General features: G+C 39.4%; 1 protein-coding gene across 1 annotated transcript in view; it reads right to left on the reverse strand.

Moving 5' to 3' along the window:
- The window catches only part of HS6ST3 (heparan sulfate 6-O-sulfotransferase 3), a 582,522-nt gene that overhangs the window by 380,170 nt on the left and 177,624 nt on the right, over positions 1-24,728 (reverse strand). The window lies entirely within an intron of this gene.

Raw genomic sequence — 24,728 nt, forward strand, 5'->3', positions numbered from 1 at the left:
AAGTCAAAATGTAAAAAGTGACCACTTGCTTGTTATGGAGTCCCCATTCTGTGAATGACAAAGTTTAAAATTTTTAATCAGTAAGTTCTTAATTCAGGATGTTCATCTGAATTCCTGATTTAGAACAATCTGTATCAACCGAGATCTGTAAATTAAAAATCCCCTGTAGGACATTTGGTCCTGCCCAAAATGTCCATAAGACATTAGGTCCACACTAAAAGGTCCTTGATATTCTCAGGACCATTTGGTCCCGTCCAAAACATCCATGGAACATTTGGTCCACTCCAAAAGGTCCTTGATACTTGGTCCCGTCCCAAACATCCATGGAAACATTTGGTCAACACTGAAACGTCTTTGATATTTGGTCCTGTCCAAAACCATCTGGCATGAACCGAATATGCTCATGGATGTTTTGGATAAGATCAAATATCAAAGGCCCTTTGGCATGAACCAAATGTCTCATGGACATTTTGGGCAGGACCAAATATCTGCTAACCTACAAATCACTTCTACATAGAGTAATTAAAATAGGCATATTAAATACTTATTTTAGCAAAGTTTATTTAAAATGTTACAGTAATGGTAGAGGAGAATGAAAATACATCTCACAGAGGTTGAGAACCCTACTCTTAAGCAAGACCTATTTTCTAAGTCTCCATTTTCAATTTTTAAAGTCCATAGAATTTTTATCTAATTACATAACATATCTAGTTTTTTGCTATAAAAATATTTTAATTACTTACCGTTTAAGAAATAGTTAATATAGCCCTTCAATCTCCATTTTTCAGACCCCATATCTCTCTCAAAAAACAAAAAATTCTGGTAAAGTTGACACCCCTGGTAGATAGCCGAAGGGTCATATTCACCCAAAAGCCTCAAAATAGCCCAGGGTACATTACTGTATATTCCCAGGGTAAGAGTGTCTCAGTTTGAAAAGCACCACATAGAATTTGCTAGAGTTATCTTTTCATGGAAAGGAATCTGTACATAATATAATTTATAAAATACAATAAATTTATACATGGGCTGCATCTGATATACTGAAAACTATCCATGTATATATATACAGGTATATTTATAAAGTCCTTCAAGATTCATATAGTGCAAGGTTGCCCACACTGGAGAAAAACTAGCCCTGCAAATTGAAATTAGAGTATGCTCAAGAAAGTATGCCTCAAGTTTAAAATAAAGTGATTTTTTAAATTGAATTACATTTAAAAACTTTTTTCATTGTTAGAATCTGTATGTTGAAAATGTGATTTAAAAATTAGCACCATTAATATTTTAAACCATTTTTTAAACCTAGTAAATCCTTTTCAAAGCAGAGCATCAGATTTTCTCTTCCCCATTTGAAAACAGGCCAAATTCTGCACACAGATCTAAATTAAAAAGAATGTTTTATAGATTATTTTTATTCCACAGACAGTGAATGCCATTTTCCCCCAATACTGTAGAAGCTTACGTGGGAATAAATGGCTGATTTTTTCCAGAAAATCATGTAACCAGAAAAGATAATTTCAAAGATCTTTTTTCTTTCTTAGTTTAGCCAGTACTTCAAAATAAAACATCCAACACTTCTCTTAAAAAGTAAGCTGGAAGCTAAATCCAAAACTTTTTTTTTTTTTTTTGCAAATATTGATTCAAGAATGGAATTAGTGATAAGTAGATATTCATTCAAAAACCATTTACTGAGCATCTGTTATACAGCACTGTCTTAGGCTCTGAGACTAGAGCTATAAAATGCATGGGATGCGCAGGCAGAGGGTTTGACAGGAGAAACAGACCCGGAGAGGAGAGGACAACGTGGGAGAAGTGCTGGCCTGCTTCGGACACTCTAGCCTGATTCTGAGGACCCCCGAGCGCGCCCCTAGTTCTGCGTATCTCCGTACCTGCCTCTGCAGTGCGATCGCGGTCACAGTCGGATGGACATAGCTAACAGGGACTGCATGCTCCCTCTAAGCCAGGCGCTCTGCTAAGTGCTTCACATACACTGCTTCGTGGACTCTTCACATCAACCCTGTGAGATAGGGATTACTATCATCCCCCTTATATTTGAGGAAAACGCAACTTAGACGGGTTAAGCGTGCACAGTGTAAACAACAGAGCTTAGATTTGCACCGGGGTCCGTCTACCTCCAAATTATCCGCCCTGAATCAACCACCAACTGCCCCTGATATGCAGGGTATCTTTTGGATTGTGGTGTTCTTTGTTTTCCTACACTGAATTCATTTCTGTAACCAACTCCAAGTCCAGGACCTCTGGGTGACCCGTTGCCCACTTCTTAGATCATGATAGAGTTTTCTACAATTCAGCAACACACGGCTAAAGGATAAATGATCTATTTCCAACACACCTCATATACAATAGTCAGTAAGGGCCCAATAATAGCAATTTAAAAAAAATAATTCAGAAGAGGGGAGACTGGGAAACACTGCACTGGGTTTCCTGGTTCATATTATAAATCATACACAGCTGGACAGAAAGAAAAAAAAAAGAGCCAGGGCTTTCTGTCCTGGATGTGGACGTTCCTTCTTTATCAGCCAACTTGTCTGCTCTCTGGAAAGATGTTCTTGGACCCCTGGCTTTCAGAATCCATGGTTATACCACAGGAACATCATCATTTTCTACTGCCCCTTACACCCAAACACAGACAACGATCAAGAAACCCCTTCTCAAGGTTTGATTCATGGTATAACCCACTGACAGTTCAGTTTTGAGGGCTTGTGAGGAGAGGGTTAAGGATTGTTTTAGGAGATGAGCAGTCATAGGCTATTTGTAGTCTACTAATTTGAGTTTCTTTAGCAATCAATCTACTTCTTCAATTACTTAATAAACTTGTGGTCTCTGATTCCTGGATAGCCTTTGCTTCCAGAAACTGCAGTCTCCCTGCCCCCAGACCTCAGCTCCTCCCTTGGCTTTCCATGTAAAAGCCTCTGCCTTGAGGCCATTAGAAACCAGAGCCTCAGGCAAGGAAGCACCCCCCCATAATGCATCCTTTCTTCTCAGGCCTGATCACTTTGCAGGGCCAGATGCTTAAGAGGAATCTGGTAGATCCTGACAGCTCAGGTTCATTTTTTGGCCCACTTCATCTTCTGTTAAGCATCCACGTCCCTGCCTCTGCTTGCTTTAGGGAGAAAATTTGGCTTTTTAATCAACCGACACAGATTTCAGGCCCTAGCCAAGGACAGTATCTTTTAGAAAAACGAATTATTCTTGAGCATCTTTTTTGTTGTTCCTAAATAGACCATTTACATCTCAGTCTTTTGTCTTTCTTGCAGGATATCACACTAACGGCTTCACAGAGGAGCCAGCACACTCCACAGTGTGAATTTTCCCTACTGTTCCTCTAACACTTTACTTTTGATAGACACAGCATCTATATCCCCAGGTGGAGCAGGCAGTAGTTTGACTGACTGGTGCAAACATAACCAAGACCACTAATTTCTGAACCCAGAATTAGAGGGCTATTCCTTACCCTTGACTATCCCGAAAGCAAGGAACTTAATTTTGAAAGAGAATTTCAGTGTATTGTAGTTGATCTGGAAATGTGACAAATGGAACTGCAGTGGGTACCACCAGTCTCTCCTGAATCCCACAAATGACAAGAAAGGGATACCAGTGGTGGAGCCTTGCAGCCACAGAGCATGGAGGAGAAGCATTCTGGTGTAACTGACACTTGAGGAGGTTGACACCTAAGATGGCAGGAGGCAGCCCCGAAGCTGGAGCTGTCCTATCATCTGGAATTAGAGGGACCAGAGTCCCTGAAAGCAGAGGACCGTGTGGACAGCTGACAGCCATTGGTAATATTGGTTGAAAGAAACACTCAGGTCTCCAGATCATCTCTTCAACTCTTCCCAGCCAAGTGACTCTCTCTCTCATGCTCTAGCAGAAAACTGGAAGATTACTCTGGGGTACGGAACGAGAAGGACTCTGAGCTCAGGTAAGTATTGTCCCCTGAAACCAGCAATGTGTGAAACGCTACAGAGCTCTCTGAGCAGCCCCAGAGTCCTCTTTCCTCACTGGCTCCCAGAACACTGCAGCCAGGCGTAGGCCTCCCCTGTGAACTGACAACCGAGAGAAAAAGACCTACACATCCTGAAAGTCAAAGTCCCCCCCAACAGGGCTCATCAATCACTTCTAAAATTTTCAATTAGCTTTTCACGCCTCGCCCTTAGATAGCTATTTCAGAGACCATCAAACATCTGAGGAATGCCTCTAGAAAAACTGAGGCCCAAAGAAATCAGAATAAAATAGGAACCTACAGGTGGCAGAGACAATGGAGAATAAATCTTTTAAATTCTATTGTAAATACCGTCAGAGAGATAAGAAAAGGTATCACATCTAAAAAATAGGAAAAAAGAGGTTTTAAAAATATTTGGGAAACAAGTGCTCCCGGGGTCCTGATGTCCACAACAGAAAAGTATTCTTCAAATTAAAATGTGAGAGCACAAATGGAAAAATTACTTAAAGGATTGGAGGATAAAGTTGAGAAACAAGGAGTTCTAGTCAAAAAGTTGGAAAATAGGGGAGAAATGATAAAGAAATTAGGTTATCAATGCAGGAATTCTACTGCCAAATGATAGTTGCTCCAGAAAAAAAAAGAATAAAGAAAAAAGAAGAGAGAAAATGGAGAGGGAGAAATAACAATAACAACAACAAAATTTTCTAAATTGTTCCAGATTTTAGAAGATGAATTTCCAAAGTGGGAGAACTCATCACATGCCCAGCTAAAATGATGGAAAAATACCTACCTCAACACACATGGTCTACTGCACATGATTGTGAAATAGTAGAACACTGAAGTCTACAATTCAAGTGAGAAGATACAGGCAAGAGCACACATAGAATCAGAAATGAGAATCTCCCCACATACCTCAGTAGCCACCATAGGAACCTGCTTTCCAAGCCAGAATCAACTGTAAGAGTAGAAGAAAATTTTCCATACTGTGAACCCTTTCTCAGTTTGATACTGGAGGATTTGTTCCACTAAAATGAAGAAGTAAGTCTTAGACAAAGTGAGCCCAGAAAACAGGGGATTAAAGATAAGCAGTAGGTCATGGGAAGTGCTGGTAGAATAGAGAACAAGGACTCTAGAACGAAGCTGACAGCAAAATCCAGTAATTGATCACAAAACTGTTCAATTACTTCACGTATCTGGATGTATGGAGAGAAAATTCATATATGTGTCAGAGAATGAAGTAGTGCCTGGTCATAGAAAACTACTCAAATAAGAAATGAGGCACTTATTAATTTCAGGAAGAACAAAATGTTACATAATTATAATATACTTCTTGGTTGACCTGTGAGTAGTAGTTTTTATAATCCCAAAGACTGACTTAATAATACTATAATAATATAATACTTTGGTTTGTTTATCTACATTCAGAATGAGGATATAATGCTTAAATCTTATCTTGCTTCCATATCAGTATATTGATTTCCTAGGGCTATGTGAAATAAGAAGAAAAAAAAAAATATATATATATACAGTCTCTGCCCCTGGTCCTGCCAGAACTCCTAAAACCCTTGTAATTTCCTAAGTGTTAAGAGCACGAGGAGCATCCTTTGGTCTCTGACTCTGGTTCCTGACGCAGAGCTCCTAAATCCCTTGGAATTCCCTGGGTGATGGCTGAGTCTTTTGTTCTCATGAGCTTCAGAATGGAGGCTGGTCACCAGAAAGACCAAGCTATGGTTAGAAACTTAGAACTTTCCATCCCACCCTTCATCCTCCAGGAAACAGAGAGGGAGTGGAGATTGAGTTGACAATCAATCATGCCTGTGCCATAAAGTCTGTACAGAAATCCCGAAAGTATGGGGTTCAGAGAGCTTCCAGGTTAGTGAACACATCCACCTGCTAGGAGGATGACACACCCCCAACCACTGGGACAGGAGCTCCTGCTTTCTGGACCCTTCCAGACCTCACTCCATGTATCTCTTCCTTTGGCTGTTCACCTATATCCTTGATCATATCCTTTATTATATAATATACTGATAAATGTAAGTAAGTGTTTCCCTGAGTTCTGGGAACTGTTCTAACAAATAACTGAATCCAAGGAGGGGTTCAAACCTGATTTCTAGCACAGAGGAGTATGTCCTTCCTACCCAGCCTGCTTTTACCAATTCCACAGACTCGGGGGGCTTAAACAACAGAGACATATTCCCTCACAGTTCTGCAGGCTGGGAGCCCAAGACCAAGACGCTGGCAGGGACGGTTTCATTCTGAAGCCTCTCTCCTCACCTTGGAGATGGCCGTCTTCTTCCAGTGAATTCACAAGATCTTCCCCCTGTGCATGTTCACGCCCAAATCTCTTCTTATAAGGACACCAGTCAGATTGAGTTATAGCCCATCCTAATGGCCTCGTTTTAACTTAATTACCTCTTTAAAGAACCTATCCCTAAATAAAGTCACATTCTGAGGTACAAGGGGTTATGACTTCAGTATGTGAATTCTGGAAGGACATAATTCATCCCATAATCCTACAGGTCAGTAGATAATAATCTAGAACTGAAAAATCATGTTATGAGAAACATGAAAGTTAATTAGAAGAAGCTCAAAGAATTCAAATTGTCTCTGCAGAGTGGGTTGGAACAGGGACTGGTAGGGAACTTTTATAAGTCTTATAGAACTAGTTGTCTTTTTTTTTAAAGCACTATTTAAATACAATAAAAATAAATGACTCAGAATATTTCAATATAAAAATAATTGTAAGAATACCAAAGAATATCATTACCAATTAGTCAAAACTTTCGGTTTATTACCAGATGCTTGAGGGTGCAAAAATTTATGACATTTAAAGCCTAAACAACTAAGGAAAATGGCGAGAAACTAACCAGAACTCACAGTGTTTTAAAATGTCAAACACTTAGGTTTATTACTTCCCAGGCACCAATAATTTAAAGAAAGGCTGCGCTTATAAGACATCATGAGCGCGATCAAAGAAGAGATTATTTTACCACTGACACCTACACAAGGAGTATCTTTCTTTGTTTTCTATACACCTTTTGAAAAAAAAAAGAGTGAATTATGCAAGCCATTAATACTGTATTAAAGAGGACTCTATCCAAGATGCTGGAGGAAATAAATCTAGAAAAGAGCATTATACCAATCCCCATCTGATTTATAAACCTATGCTCCATAGGAGCAACTTGGTCAACTGGGGCCACGTGGACCAGTTCAAACTTCCCCTCAAAGATGCCTTAGTTCAGAAGTCAGAATCACTATGAAAACCTCCACCCCAGCTAAAGGAGAGCTGGTGTGGGTAGTAAGTAGAGTCCTATTTACAGTGGTACCAGAAAACCAAGCATGTCACTGGGGCCACACTACCACCCAGGCTGATCACTGAGGTCTGTTCAAACCACTGAATGACAGGTATAGCACTGATGCTGAAGATGCCATCACTTGGGACATGCCCTTGGTCCAAACAGGCTTGGGTGAAGCCAGGGACTTTTCAGCCCCTTTCAACCTACAAGTTTTCCAACAACCGCTTACCCTGAATACATTTCTATATGATCCACTGGCATGGTCCCAAGGCTCTCCTGCTCATGGGGATGGCCCTCAATAAGCACAAGACACCTCCTGCACCAGCCACTCCCAATTAGCAACAACCAATACCCTCCCATGTCAACAAGATCCTCAGGCTCCATGGGATGGCAAGATGCCCAACACCCAATCTACACGCAAGTATTGAGTGGTGTGTGGTGCTCTCTATAGTTGTTGAGTTCCCTAAATATCTGTCCTCCTCACCACCCTCCAATCACAGCAGAGCCAAAAAGTATCAACTAGGTATTCAAACAATTATAAAAAAACTAATGTATCTAATATAATATAATTTTTGTTTGGTTGGTTGGTTGGTTTTTTTGGTTTGTTTGTTTTGTTTTGTTTTGTTTGTTTCATTTTGTTTTGTTTTCTGCTGCTGTCTTGATCCACTTTTAAGGCCCTAGCTAGAGGCCAGTCAGCTCCTCTTCTTGCCCAGCTAATTAAGCCCACACCCCAACCATTTCCTTTATTGGGCTCTCACATCCTGAGCTACAATTGCCCCAGGGCCAGGTACCAGACAACTAAAGACAGACCCTATGCCCTGGAGCCTACAAAATGATTCAAATTATCAAATCCACAGAGAACCCATAATACCTAGCTAATTCCCCCTGGCTCTTCCTAGTAGGCTGCCTCCTGCAGCTCAACTTGCACTTGTCCTGTCCCTGCAAACAACCTCTCTTGAAGCCCCACCTGGCAGCCTAAGCCTGCGCTTGTTGGGAGCTGTAAGCAACAAAGAGTTCTGCTTTCATCTACCTGAGGGTCAATGTCCTATGTCCCACCACCAAAAGAAACTATAAATCTTATAAAGCACCTACTCCCAAATCCACATCTTGAAGAATTTGCTTATAATAACATACTGCATCCTTCTACCCTGGACACAACTAGGGCTTCCAACCATCCAATTTCTCCTGCAAATCTCAGAACCACTGTTACTCCAAAACCTTATTAGCAGCTGGGAGAAGATACAAGTTCCCCCAAAGCCCTCAGTACCATCCAGCACTGCAAACATGCAAACAGAGAAGAGGGACTTGATGCCCAGACTGCACCCTGTACCACGTCCCCATCACCTTTCCTTTGCTGGTACCTGATGTTTACAAGTCCTAATAGGAAACAATTCTAAACAGTTGCCTAGGTTAATGATCTGCCAAGAAAGGACACAAGCATTCTGTGGAAGCCACCCTGCACCCTGGACCCTGAAATATAAACATGGAATATTTGCAGAGAGCCTTCTCCGCTTTGTTTCTGAGCTCAACTGTCATACACACAGTGACGGTCCTAAATATTGACCAATGACCCAAAATAAGTACCAGCAATGTGCCTGCACTTCCATTTCCTTTCCAAGCAGATGTTGGCAAATGCATGCTTACCTCTGTGTTACTGATGGAACATTTAAACAGGCACTTTGCAAGTCAATGCATAGTTTCAACACAAAGCAACCCCCTGTGCAAATGTGAAGGGCCTTCAAGTCTGTTTCATTGCCATCCTTAAGTCATGGCAGCATTCTCCAAATTCTCAAGGATCAAGCAGTACTTTTTCAAATGAAATCTCCTAAGAGAGCCTGTGATGATGAAGGGACACTAAAGCCAGTAGCAGAGCAGGACAGAATGTCCACCTGAACCGAGAGAACATTCAAACGGTGCCTCGCAAACTCTTAATTCCTCGGGAGACAGAACCACATATCTAAACTTTGTCAGGCTGCACAAAGACACGGAGAGGCCAATGAAACAGACTTAGAGTTTTAGACGTGATGAAAATGAAATCCAAAAGGTGAAAAGACTCTCTCAAGGTCACCGGTTAGTTGGTAGTAAAACTAAAGCTAGAACTGGGATCCAAACTGCTTACAAGAGTCACATACACTCAGACCCTCGGTGCTGTAATGTATTACACAAAACTGCCATGTGTCTTTAAGTGAAACAAAATTTAAAACTATGATATAAAAATTGGAGAAAAGTAACCTGGAACGTGAAAGAAAGTAATCGAATACATCAGGTATGTTTAAAATGATGGATCTTCACAAACAGAGCCAACTGGATGATGTTTGATGTTATCACTTGGGTACAATTTTCCCATTGTCTCTAGTCGACAATTCACTTAGTATGCAAGGTTCCCTCCAAGTTCATTATCACTATGGAATTCTCAGCCACCGTTCTCTTCTTAGATCTTTTCTTTCTTACAATAATTTCAAACTAAATTAAGTATTTAAAAAATATAGTCTGTGTATATTTTACCATATCTTAAGATGCATAATGAATACAGGAGGGAAAAAATTATAACATAAAAAACCATTCCTACCAACATTAAAGTCTGTCAATTTAAACGAATTTCACAATGTCTTGAAAACTCTCTCCACCAATTTAAATGACCAAATTTAGCCCCTTGAAGAGTAACACTTACTTCCAGACTCTATTCAGAGTCCCAATAGTTAGTGTTAGATGTTTAAAATTATGTACAACATTACCTTACCTCAGAAAACCCTGAAGGGGTATCATTTTTATGGATTGCACTTACAAAGCAGTATTTACTAAAAATATTTCTTAATGTCTAGCATTAAATAGTTAAACAGAATTTGCCCTTTTATTTGTAAAGTCAGCCCTCTAAGGAATGCATTTAAAAAGCAGTAAAATTATATTCCTTTTCATTACATGTTTAAGAATGTTACCATACACCCTATGATTTTATTAGTGAACAAGTGATAGATAGAAATTTTCTCTAGATAATTAAAATCTAGAGCTTTGGGATTTAAATAAACCATCAGCCCTAAAATAATATGTCCAAGCTATAGGCAGTAATAAAACTAAAATAAAGTGATGTACTAGTTTCCTAGGGCTGCCAGAACAAAGAACCACAAACTGGGTGGCTTAAACAACAGAAATTCACTGTCCCATTGAGTGCAGAAATCTGAAGGCAAGGTGTTGGCAGGGTAAGTTCCTACCGCGGGCTGACGGGATGCGCTGCAGCCCCGTCTCCCGCCTTCCAGGCGGCCTCGGCCATTCCTCCGCTTGCAGGTGATGCTCTGCCCGTGTCTTCACTTCATCCGCCCTCTGCCCGTGTCTAAGCTCAAATGTCCCCTTTCCAGAAAGACACAGTCCTTGTTAGATTAGGGCCCAGCCTAAAGCTTCATCTTAACCTGATCACTTGCAAAAAACACCAGTATTTCCAAATACCAGTATTTCCTGCCACACTCACAGGAACCAGGGGTTAGGACTCCGATACATCCTTTGGGAGGGAACACAATTCGACCCCTAAGAGGTACTATCGTGAAGTCCCTCAGCATTGGCAAGCATTTACCTTAGAGTCTTTTACTTTACTAAAATTAAAATTTTAATTTATTAAAATTAAATTAAGAAGAAGAGTACTTTATGCCCCTATCCTGAAATTTTTTATGAGGCCATCGATCCTACTGGTGAAGCCTGTCAGCCACACTATACAGCCTTCGAAAGACGTCGAGAGAAGGAGTTTCTGCAACTTCTGTCAGTCCATCTGTGCTCTGTCCATTTCCTCCTGGGGTCCAGCTTTCTGCCTTCTATTGCTGCAAATCTTCATGGTCGGCATGGAGGCACAGGGGATGGATAAGGCAGCCTTCAGTTTCTCAGTGTGGTTCGTTTAAAGGAGACTTGTCACTTCATCTTGTTTGTGAAAAGAAGTAGGTTATAATAAGAAAGAAAGTCCAATTTAAATTTACCTGGTATTCATACAGAAAATACTTCCTGAGTCCTTTCTGTGCCCAGCACTTTTCCCGGCATTAATGAAATGGACAAAAATCCCTGTCCATAAGAAGCTTATTTTCTGCTGTGGGAGCAGGTAGAAAGTCAACAAAATGTAAACCACCTAGCTTGTTAGAGGTTATAAATGTTGTACAAAATAAAAGAAGAAAGGAAAATAGAAAGTGCCAGAAGGAAGCAGATTGCAACTTTAAATAGGTTCTTCAGAGAAGACGATGCCATGTAAGGAGGTATGGGAGCGAACACTCCAGGCAGAAGGAACAGGAAGAGAGACGTTCTTGAAGATGGTTTGTGTCCCCGGAACAGCAAGGAGGCCTGTGTGGCTGGAGCACAGGCAAGGGGACACTCAAAACCCTGGGCAGAAGAGCGCCACGGTGTGTGGGACCGTGCTGCCCTGCGGTGAGTAAATTATAGGGAAGTGAATGTGGAAGTGGTGAGACCACTTAGGGCGCTATTGGCTTAGACTCGGCGGTAGTGGTCCAGGTGGTGAGAAGTAGTTGTAACTAGATACATTTGGATGCCCGAGTCACAGGTTTGCTTAAAAGTGGAATCTGAGGTATCAGAGGAAGAAAGGGTTGAAGCTGACTCAAGAATTTTAACCTGACCAACTGGAAGATAAAGTTTCCATTTACTAAGACAGGAAAGACTGTGGGAAGGGTCGATCTGGAGGGCAGCTCAGATGTTCGATTTGGACATGAGATCATCCCTCAGTTAACAAAGTGAAGATATGATATATGCAATTAGATATATGAGGAATGATGGAAAGATACACAGGCTGAAGATGCTGATTTGGAAGCATAAAGCACAGATGGTATTTAAAGTCATGATCCTGGATGAGACCACCATCAATGGGAGAAACAGGGGAGGGGTCCTAGCACCGAGTCTTGTGATGCACCAATAAAAGGAGGCTGAAGAGGTGAAGGGGGACCAGCAGGCGAGTCTGAGAAGAATTAACTGGTAGGAGGAAAGTCAGGAGAGTGTGGTACCCAGAAGCCAAGTGAAGACAGTGTTTCCAAATGGAGGAAGTGATTGGCTGTGTCAAATGCGCTGATATGGCCAGATGAGAACCGGCAATCGACTGCTGGGTCTAGCTATATATAGAAGTCATCAGTGGCCTTAACCAAGCAATTTTAATGGAGTGGTAGAAAGGAAGCCTGACTGAAGTGGCTTCATGAAAGAACAGAAGGAGTGGAAGGGAGACAGTAAATTCAGACAATTCTTTTTAGGAGTTTTGCTATAAAGCGGAAAAGAGAAGAAGAGCAGAAGCTCGAAAGAGATATTGAAATCAAGGGTTGGTTTCCTTTTCAAAACAGGGAAAATAAACAGCATTTTTATATGTTGATGGAGATAACCAAATAGAGAGGGAAAACTACTTATGTAAGTCAGAAATTCCTGGACTTCTTGAATAGACAATAACTGGGTTGAGAGATTGGCTTGGTTTAGGTGCTAAAATGTTTGTTTATAGTAGTTCTTATAAAAGCAGACTATGTAGATAGTAGATAGAGGAGTATGTGGGACTCTGGAAGTTCTTTTCTGATTGCTTTGTCTTCTTTCAGTTAAGTAGAAATAAAATCATCAGCTGATAATGAGGATGGGAGAAAAGGTATTAGGGGTTTTGGGGGAAAAGTATGAAAGTGAGTAGAAAAGTAGAAATTGAATGGACTAGAAGCATGGTACAGGCACATCTGAGGTTCATGGTCATGACTTCAAGTGAAACTGATCTACCTATTTTTCACATGAACCTGCATAGGTACAAGTGCAGAGAATTGAGTATACCCAGGATTGTGGCTTTACCAAGCAAGTCCAATGAAGTAATAAAGGAGCCAGACACTGGGGCAAAGGGTAAGAGAAAAAATACAGTGATTGGTCATGAAATTTACCCAGCATACTGGAGGGAAGGAAGGGCATGAGGTGGGTGAGAGACAGTGAAAAGGTTGTGGTCAATGGATTTTAGTTCCAGAGAAGTTCTCTGGAGCCATGTTACAGAAAAAATAAGTTGGAAGCATAAGACATGGTGATCAGAAAATGGGATTCTTGAAATTAAAGATGTGAAGGAGTTGAAATTAACAGTAATAATGAGAACTAGGCTGGACCAGCTGAGGAAGACAAGAGGAGAAAATCATCATCAGAGGAGGAAGAGTAGTGATCAAGGAAATGAGAGGCAAGAATATAGAAAGAATCATCCTCATGGATACAGAAATCACCAAAAAATATGACAGGAATAGTTCTGTAAAGAGAGACAGTGAGGTAGAGGCTCAATCTTCGAGGACTGAGAAGAAATGATCTGAGGATAGGGAGACAACTTCAACATGGAAAGATCATGAATGATTTGGTTTAAAAGCATGAGATTCAAAGTAGAGGGACTAAAGAATATTTTTTCCTTAGTAGTCTATGTGTTAAATAAGAAAGCCCAAAGAAGATAAACCTATGTTTCTTTTTTTTTAAGCTGAATTTATTAGACAGAGTCAAAAAGAAAGCATGCTGATTATTCATCATAGCCAGGAAGGGATGGAAAAGAGTAACTACAGGAAAAATAGGATCTGGACTAGGGAAATCAGCCTTAGGAATAGCCCAGCCCTAGGCAGGGGTCAGAAATGCACATTATAAAATTCAAAGACATGAGGCAAATGTCAGTCTGATCTGGACCAGCATCAGTACCCAACTGAGCTGCCATCATGGACCTGGCACAGAGGCAGCAGTCTCTGCAAAGAAGCAGGCCCACCAAGGCAGCAAAGGCTATAGACCAAAGATTGACCCAAGATCCCACCCCCTATGAGAAATGGGGTCCCAGCTTCTGTTCCCTAATGCAGGGATGCTGAAGGCCACCCTGCAGCCCTTCAGCCAACTGCTGGGCCAGGCTGGGGCTGGTGGCTGCTGACGGTGTTGAAGTCAGCTAAAATGCTGTCCTGAACAGAAATAAATAAGACAGAAAAAACTTGAAATGGGAATCAGCATTGTGGCGTATCTCACCCCAACCTCAAAGACAACACGGCTCATTTTCAAACCTTCTGTGTTTCTTTGTCAGCTTTCTGCACACATTGATGCCTCAACGCAGTCTATTTCCATAACGACACTGCTATGCACAATTGTGAAAAGTGAGTAAAACTTATTAGAACTGAATGTTCTCACATCTCAATGAGAACCTCAGGGTGGGAGACACTATAACGCCAGGCGCTGTGAAGGTTTGAGATCTCTTCCTCCAACAGTTCAATTTTGGGTCAAGAAACACATTCAAACCTACTTGGAGCTGTGAATGAGAAGTAAACAACAATTTCAGAATCCAAAGCATCTTGCTAAGAAAACAGTGAGTAAAAGATCGAAGTGTTCACTTAGGCATGAGAATGACTTTTCAAGACAAAAGGAGTTGCATATTCATTCTCCAATGCACAGCCTCAAGACACTATGTCAGGGAGTTCTCTGATAGACTGTTGTTTTGTTTTGTTTTTGAAAGGAGTCATTTGAGGAATGACCAGAGAACCCCACTGTCCCTGAAGCACTCATGGCAAACCTCATCAGAAGCCATTACCACAGACTCATATCTGATGTCTTCATAGAACAAAGGAATGCAATCTGTGGGGCAGCAATCTTGTTTTCCAGTGTTCAAAGAGCTCTAGTACTGGTAAATTTTCTGACTCCTAGCAAAGAGCTCTAGAAAGACCATTCTCAAGTGCGATACTTCCAAATCTTAAAATTCACCAGCAAAAGTAGTAACAAGTTTGATGAACATTGGTTCTGGTGCTGACATTGTAATATCGAGGCTAAGTACAGACTTTTACTCCAATGTGGCTCAATGACAAAAACCCAATTAAAGCTAAGGACAAGGAGCCACTGGAACCTACATGTGCTGCTGGTGGGAATGGAAAATGCTGCAACAACTTGGGGAAACAGTTTGGCAGTTCCTCTAAAGGTTACACATCGAGTTACCATGTGACTTAGTAATCCCACTCCTAGGTAGAGACCCAAGGGTTGTGAAAACATACAAGACCTTGTACATAAATGCTCATGGCAGCATTATTCATAATAGCCAGAACATGGAAATACTCTAAATGTCCATCATTTGATAATGGATAAATAAACTGTGGTACATCCATACAGAGGAATCTTATTTAGCAACAAAATAAAGCATCAATATATGCTACAACACGATGAACCTTGAAGACACTGATAAAGAAGCTAGTTACAAAAAATTACATTTTTTATTCCATGCATATGAAATGTCCAGAATTGGCAAATCTGTAGAGACACAAAGTAAGTAGATTGGCAAATCCATAGAGACACAAAGTAAGAGAAACTGGCGTTATATTTTCTGCCAGGTGCTGGGGGAGGTTGGAGGGAAATAGAGGTTTCTTTTGGGGCTGATGAAAATGTTCTCTTTGTGGTGATCATTATAAAACTCTGAATATACTAAAAATCATTGAACTATAAACCTTAAGTGGATGAAATGTATGATGGATGAATTATATCTCATTAAAATGTTATTTTAAAAAAGCTAAGGACAAATACTAAGCCAGAATTAACATTTACCTTCATGAATATCTATATGCCAAGTATTGTTTTTCTTTGAATGTCATCTTTAGAATTTGGACTTAACAGGTGACCAACATCTAAAGAACGATTGTTGTGATTTAAGAACGCCTGTCCATTTTCTCCATGTTGCTTTATAGATAAGATAGAAAATTGTGAAAAATGAGAAGGGGGATAGGCGTGTTTGTTCCTATGAGGAGAAGAAATGTCCAGAAGCCAGAAAAGTAGCATCTGCTCCTGCTGGCTGTGACTAAAATTAAGCTCTAATTTAGCATTCAGCTAAAATTATCATAATTGAAATAAAACTAACAAACTAGATGTGACTTGCAATTTTCTCATCATTTAGGAGAGGAGAGGCCAAATGGGAGCTTCAGAAGACTGGGCTTCTCCCCTGCAGGGGGACCCTGTGATTCCGGATGAACAAAGGCCATTGATGGAAGTATCCTTCTTCCCAGATCCTCCAAATCCAGGATAAATAAGTTGTATTTGGAGACAACCCAAGGAGGCAATGGAGATGAGCATCTTGGGATTGCCTGGAACTTAGGGAAATTATGGGATTTTTTTTTTCTTTATTTGACTGTTCTCTCTTAAAGAGAGACTTTCACCTACTTGGAATCATACTCACACCCCCACATGGGTGTATGTTTTGTGTGTGTGTGTGTGTGTGTGACCTTATACCTATCATGGTTCACACATACTGATTTAAGAAAACAAAAGAGCACTTACTATAAATATATGCACCAAATACGTGTTCAATACAAACTGTAAATATTAACACAATAATGGTAACTTTAAAAAATATATACAACCAGAAGCAAGCGCCCCAGGGTTCTGGAAAGAAGCCAAATGCTGAAGTGTGTCTGGCTTGCTCCACAATGATGTCAACTCCTGTTTTTCTCACAAAAGGAAAAGAGGGACCATGGTCTTATTCTAAAGAAAACCCACTGACTTCAGCCACAACTTGGAGAAAGTCACATCTCTCCTGGGTATCTATTTTACCTATTCAAAGGACTAGCAAGCTTGCTACTGAAAATGCAGAGGAGGAGAAATATCCTCAGCTGAAAGGTACCAAGTCTGTGAAAATACATATGATTAACACAACCAGTCCTTCGTAAACAAAATGGCATTTTCGTTTGTTATACTGGCTGATAAGGAGAATCAAGTAGAAAGAAAAGAAATTAATGCATACAAATGGGGAAATTACATTCTACATTATAGAAAGCTGCAATTTCATCGTGAGCTTTGACACATTCTGTATAAGAAGACATGTTGGGTTTTTCTCATTTTTGATCTCTGAAAGCGTAATCTAACAAAAACCCAAATGTAAATGGTGGCAGTTGTTGGACTGAGTGTAAAGAACATGTTTAAAAGTATATTCTTGCACTTCAAGGAATAGATCCCTAGCTCTTAGGTTAAATCATGTGTCATGTTTATTCTTATTTATTCTGCATTAATAATAATTGGCTATAGTTTAACTTTCCAATTGCCACATAAATGATGATGGTCTGTTTCTTTCCATTTCTTTGTAATGGGCTGGGTCACAACCAACCACTATCAGTTGTTAAGATCTTAGAGAAATATGTCTGAACCTCCCAAGAATAATTAATCTAAATCCTTTGTGCAGACACTGGGTGTAGTAGGATATGAGTCACTGAGTTTCTCCTCTACAGCTGATATATTCAGCAAGAAGAAAGACTTTTTGTTTAGCAGCAATTGTACTTTATTTTTTTCCCAAGGTCAAATACATTTAGGTAAGATTTCTTCATCCACAGACAGATCTAATGCCAGACTTTGGAAATTTAAGAGTTTCCAACAGTCTGCTTTGTTGATATTGGTGTGTTAGTGTTATTTCATTTGTGTTTTGCTTTTGTTGCCTAATTTTTTTTTATTACACTCTGAAGTACAGCCTTCGTACGAAAGAGTATATGCAATGTATAAAAGTAATTGTAGAGTTTAAGGAACAGTAATAAAATAAAATACTTGCATCTGACTCTCAGGCCAATAAGTAGAACATTCCTGTACATCCCCAAATTACTTTTTTACTACTTTTGTAGGTAACCTTAAATAATTCATAGTTTGGTTTTACCTGTTTTTATACTTAAAGTGAATACTACTAACTACATTCTCTTCTGAGATTTGTCTCCTTCACAGTATGTTTTTGAAATTCATCCATGGTGATGAATGCAGCTATTGTTCATGATGTTGGTTTATTTCTCACATAAAATATATACCCCTTGCAAAGACGTATAAACTGATTTGCATCTTTGGAATAGAATAAGCATTAGATGAATGGGCCCAGTCTGTTGAGTTACATGATTTCAAAGACATGAAGTATATAATTCTCCATGTCTGTCTTTCTCTTTCTCTGCACCCCACCCTCACATCTCTGCTCCAATAAAAAAGCCATTCTTTGCAGATCTATTCCAGTTTTTCTTATTTTGGAAAGCTTAGAACAAAGAAAGGAACAGCGCCAGGATTCAGAAAACAGGTAGCGCCAACTGAGAAAATGCTGAAAACATTTTTGCCATATAGTTGTTTTCTCCCGCTCAATCACACCGCCAGAAATAGCGAGCAACAGCTGCGCCTGGCCACCTGGGTTCTCACCTCCTAGTGACCACAAGGCTACGGGAGGGCTTGCAGGAAAGCATGGAGCTAGCGGCAGGCTGCTTGAAGAAGATGTGTCTGGGTGAGGCCAGAAGTGAATGAAAATGTTCTCCTCTTAACAGCTGCCCCAGAGATTTGGGTTTAGGAAAATACCTTGATAGGTTACTTGAAGGATTAGTTAGAGCCTGAGATGACAAAAAACAACTCAAAGTGGATTAAAGAAAAATCCACTGATGGATCCACTAGTGGCTGATGAAGAAGAAAAAGCTAAACAGAGATTACTTAGGAGTTCAAACAATGTCCCCAGAACCCACTCTCTATCTTGAAGCCTACCTTTCTCCACATGGATTTTACTCTAAGTTCTACTTAGTGGCTAGACAGTTGCCAGGAACCACAGGCCCACATCTCCTTGAGACTTACCCAGCCCCAGAAAAATCTCATTGCATTTCATGTGCCATCTCTGAATCAATTTCTCCACACAGGACATTGCAAAATGTTCTATTTGTGCAGGCCTAAATCACATCCACCTCAAATATATGATATATGTACAGAAGAGTATGGTTTCTCAAAGGAAATTCAGTTTACTGTTACCAGACGGGGGAGGGATACCTTCCAGCCAAAACATGAACAGCCATTTCGACCTGCTCTCAGCCCACGTTTTCCGGGACAACTCTGGTGGCACAAAGAAGGGGTGGAGCGGTGGCCTCCTCGTTCTAACTCTATCTCTGACCTTGCCAGCTTCGTTCAAGACTTCTACAAAGTGTCCCTCCTGCCAACTGCCAAAGTTCACATTTTATGTGTTTTGATGACTTCAGAGATATCTATGTACTATCTAGACTGCCGCTGCACAGCCACAGAGGCTGCGGGCGGTGAAATGAGAGGACAGGAATAAAAACACATGGGCTATCAACGTTACCGAGGTGCTTCTTTAAATCCTCACAGCCCTGTCTTCCCTGACAATACCCTGACTATGGGTGCAGTTCCACTGAGGGCTTACATGGCCACGTAGACACTTGGATTCCTTTCATAAATATGGTATCTAATGTGGTGGGATTTTACAGTTTCATGCCAAATATGAAAACTAGTTATCAAATTCATTCATTAGGATGATTTTTATTCATATGTCCCCTTGGCTTCATTAGAGTTATCTGGACCTGGGGTAATAATATTTTTGAATTTCCGTTTATAAATCTGATTCCATGATCTTCAGAGGGTTTTTTTCTTTTTTTTTTTTTTTTTTGGTGGGCAGTGGTCATTCAATTTATACTGGGAAGGGTCGGTACAGTACAAAGCAACATATTTGCTAGGAAATGTCTAGCTTCCACAAAAACAAAACTGTATCTTTATAAGTAAAATACAATGAAATGAATATCAAGGGTAACCCTGTAAGGGAAAAAGACAGAAAGAACTTTAAAAAATGTTCATGCAATATTGAAGGCTATGGAGAATGTCCTTGCTAATTGTACGGATAATAAGGGAATCTCCGCACAACCACTCAAAACCTATGGGACACAGCAAAGGCAGTGCTAAGAGGGAAGTTTATAGCGATACAGGCCTTCCTCAAAAAAGAAGAACAATCTCAAATAAACAAGTTAACCCACCACCTGAATGAATTAGAAAAAGAAGAACAAAAAGCCCCAAAAAGCAGCAGAAGGAAGGAAATAATAAAGATCAGAGAGGAATTAAATACAATAGAGATTAACAAGACCATAGAAAAAATCAACCAAACCAAAAGCTGGTTTTTTGAAAAAGTAAATAAAATCGACAAACCTCTGGCCAAACTCATAAAGAAGAAAAAAGAGACAGCACAAATTAGCAAAATAAGAAAGGAAAATGGAGAAATTACAACAAACAAAATAGAAATACAGAATATCATATGAGAATATTATGAAAAACTATATGGAACCAAACTGGATAACCTAGAGGAGATGGACAAGTTTCTGGAAACATACTGTCCACCAAAACTGAATCAAGAAGAATCTGAACACTTGAACAATCCGATCACTAGAAAGGAAATAGAAATAGCAATTAAAAACCTCCCTACAAATAAAAGTCCAGGACCGGACGGCTTCACCGGGGAATTCTACCAAACATACAAAGAAGAACTCATACCAGTCCTTCTCAAACTCTTCCAGACGACTGAAAAGGAGGGAATACTCCCAAACTCATTCTATGAAGCCACCATCACCCTGATACCAAAACCAGGCAAAGACACTACAAAAAAAAGAGAATTATAGGCCAATATCACTGATGAACATAGACGCCAAAATCCTCACCAAAATTTTAGCAAATAGAATCCAGCAACACATAAAAAAGATTATACATCATGACCAAGTGGGGTTCATCCCAGGGACACAAGGCTGGTTCAACATACGCAAATCAATCAGTGTAATACATCGCATCAACACGAGAAAGGACAAAAACCACATGATCATCTCAATCGATGCAGAAAAAGCATTTGATAAAATTCAACACCCATTTATGATAAAAACTCTCGCCAAAGTGGGTATAGAGGGAACATATCTCAACATAATAAAAGCTATATATGACAAACCTACAGCCAGCATAGTACTCAATGGTGAAAAACTCAAAAGCTTCCCACTAAAATCTGGGACAAGACAAGGATGCCCACTATCACCACTCCTATTCAACATAGTCCTGGAAGTCCTAGCCACAGCAGTCAGGCAAGAGAAAGAAATAAAAGGGATCCAAATTGGAAAAGAAGAGGTAAAAGTGTCATTATATGCTGATGACATGTTACTATATATAGAAAACCCTAAAAGGTCCACACAAAAGCGACTAGAGCTGATTGAAGAATTCAGCAAGGTAACAGGTTACAAAATTAACGTTCAAAAATCAGTTGCATTTCTTTACACTAACGATAAATCAACAGAAAAAGAAAGTAAAGAAACAATCCCCTTTAAAATAGCACCCAAAGTAATAAAATATCTGGGAATAAATCTAACCAAGGAGGTGAAAGAATTATACACAGAAAACTATAAACCATTGATGAAGGAAATTAAAGAAGACTTTAAAAAATGGAAAGATATTCCATGCTCTTGGATTGGAAGAATCAATATTGTTAAAATGGTCACACTGCCCAAGGCAATCTACAGATTTAATGCAATCCCTATCCAATTACCCAGGACATATTTCACAGAACTAGAACAAATCATAATAAAATTCATATGGAACCATCAAAGACCTAGAATTGCCAAAGCATTACTGAAGAGAAAGAAAGAGGCTGGAGGAATAACTCTCCCAGACTTCAGACAATACTATAGAGCTACAGTCATCAAGACAGCATGGTATTGGTACCAAAACAGACATATAGACCAATGGAACAGAATAGAGAGCCCAGAAATGAACCCACAAACTTTTGATCAACTCATCTTCGACAAAGGAGGCAAGAATATACAATTGGAATAAAGACAGTCTCTTCAGCAAATGGTGTTGGGAAAACTGGACAGCAGCATGTAAAACAATGAAGCTAGAACACTCCCTTACACCATATACAAAAATCAACTCAAAATGGATTAAAGACTTAAACATAAGACAAGATACAATAAACCTCCTAGAGGAAAACATAGGCAAAACATTATCTGACATACATTTCAAAAATTTTCTCCTAGAAGAAATAAAAGCAAGAATAAACAAATGGGACCTAATGAAACTTACAAGCTTCTGCACAGCAAAGGAAACCAGAAATAAAACAAGAAGAAAACCTATGGAATGGGAGAAAATTTTTGCAAATGAAACCGACAAAGGCTTGATCTCCAGAATATATAAGCAGCTCATACGACTCAATAAGAAAAAAATAAACAACCCAATCCAAAAATGGGCAGAAGACCTAAACAAGCAATTCTCCAAGGAAGACATACAAATGATCAAAAAGCACATGAAAAAATGCTCAATATCACTAATTATCAGAGAAATGCAAATCAAAACTACAATGAGGTATCACCTCACACCAGTCAGAATGGCCGTCATTCAAAAATCCACAAATGACAAATGCTGGAGAGGCTGTGGAGAAAGGGGAACCCTCCTACACTGCTGGTGGGAATGCAGTTTGGTGCAGCCACTATGGAAAACAGTGTGGAGATTCCTCAAAAGACTAGGAATAGACTTACCATATGACCCAGGAATCCCACTCCTGGGCTTGTATCCAGAAGGAAATCTACTTCAGGATGACACCTGCACCCCAATGTTCATAGGAGCACTATTTACAATAGCCAAGACATGGAAACAGCCTAAATGTCCATCAACAGGTGACTGGATAAAGAAGAAGTGGTATATTTATACAATGGAATACTACTCAGCCATAAAAACCAACAACATAATGCCATTTGCAGCAACATGGATGCTCCTGGAGAATGTCATTCCTAAGTGAAGTAAGCCAGAAAGAGAAAGAAAAATACCATATGAGATCGCTCATATGTGGAATCTAAAAAACAAAAACAAAAACAAACAAACAAACAAAAACAAAGCATAAATAAAGGACAGAAATAGACTCACAGACAGAGAATACAGACTTGTGGTTACCAGGGGGGTGGAGGGTGGGAAGGGATAGACTGGGATTTCAAAATTGTAGAATAGACTACACTGTATAGCACAGGGAAATATACACAAAATGTTATGATAACTCACAGAGAAAAAAATGTGACAATGAGTGTGTATATGTCCATGAATAACTGAAAAATTGTGCTGAACACTGGAATTTGACACAACATTATAAAATGATTATAAATCAATAAAAAATTAAAAAAAAAAAAAGGGAATCTCTGATTTCATCATTGGCTGGTGAAGTTAATGTATTTTTTCCATCCTATCTATTTTCTGAATCCTTGCAACTTCCAACCTGTGCCCAGAAGGCTGAGACATCCCTTCATCCCACTGCAAACCTAGTACTTTTAAACAAAGGATAAATTCATTGACACTGGAAGCATAGGGTCCTCAAAACACAGGGATAAAATTTTGTTTCAATGATGTTTAAATTATTCTAATGTCGTTGAAGAAGACTGCTCCCTCCGTTTGGTTGTATGTACATATATGTATATGTGTACAAGTGTGTGCATACGTATGTGTTTGTGTTTACATTCAAAAGTTTAAAGAAAGATAATTAGCTTGACAAAACGCAAAGAACAACTTCTAAGAGAAAAACTTCCTAAGTAGTAGTCCCTATTTATCTATTTTGGGGGAGGGACTTAGAAACAACTGAAGTTTTTATCTTACAGTTCTGGAGGCTCGAAGTTCAAGATCAAAGTGCCAGCATAGTTAGGTCTGGTAGAGGCCTTCTTTCGAGCCTTTAGGCTGCTGACTTCTTTCTGTGTCCTCACATGGTAGAATGAGTATGTATTTTTTAATAAGATTTGAAGAACAGATTTTAAAATACAGATTTTAATAGCCAAAAGAAAAAATTAAAATCCAGGAAGATCCACCACCCAGGAACAGTCACTGCAGATCATTTGCGGATATCTTCCTTGTCTTAATGCATTTAGAAACATATTTTATTAATGTGAAATATATTTAATTACATACTATATACCTACTGTACATAAGTTTTATAACCTACTTTTCCACTTAATATATTGTTTTTAGATACTGATTTTCTCTACCAGTGTTCCTCTCATTTAAAGTCTCAGTATAGTTAAAAGTAGGGCTATGAATGTGTTTTTAAACTTTGAAACATTGAATGGTGTTGAACAGGAACATACGTTCTTATTTAATTTTTTATCAAAATTTAATTCAAATGATAAAGCACAGAGAGAACATGTGATAACTGACAAAATCTGGACTGTTCACCAAAACAACTACTCTCTGACTCAGTCATTTTTAATCTTGCTTAAGTCACAGACTTCTTTAAGAATCTAAAAAAAGCTTTGATCCTCTCTGCAGAAAAATGCACACGAATGCAATATTTGCAAATCAACTCAAAGCGTTTATGTTAATAATACAACCCACCTGGGGTGCCCCAGTGGACTTTAGAACTTGGTTTAAGTTACCCTGAAACATGTGAAATATTTGCTGCTAAACAAACTAACGTTACTCAGAACAGGAATTCAATAACATATTTCTAATAAACAAGTTAGCACCAACCCTTTAAAATGTTATATTTACATTCTTATCACAGTAAAACTGAAGCCGCCCATCATTTTGATTATCATTAATGCTATCAACCTTCAATTTAACAACATTTTTTGAGCACCAGCTATGTGCCATGCTCCGCATGGAACCAAGCAGATGCTAAAATAAATGCCCCCCTCCCTCCAAAATGTATGACTAAGTGAGAAAAACAATAAAATCAGGAGGTTATAAATGCTAAGAGTAGATCACAGTACTAT

Source organism: Camelus ferus, chromosome 14 (assembly GCF_009834535.1).
Source record: "Camelus ferus isolate YT-003-E chromosome 14, BCGSAC_Cfer_1.0, whole genome shotgun sequence".
NCBI classification, from domain to species: domain Eukaryota; kingdom Metazoa; phylum Chordata; class Mammalia; order Artiodactyla; family Camelidae; genus Camelus; species Camelus ferus.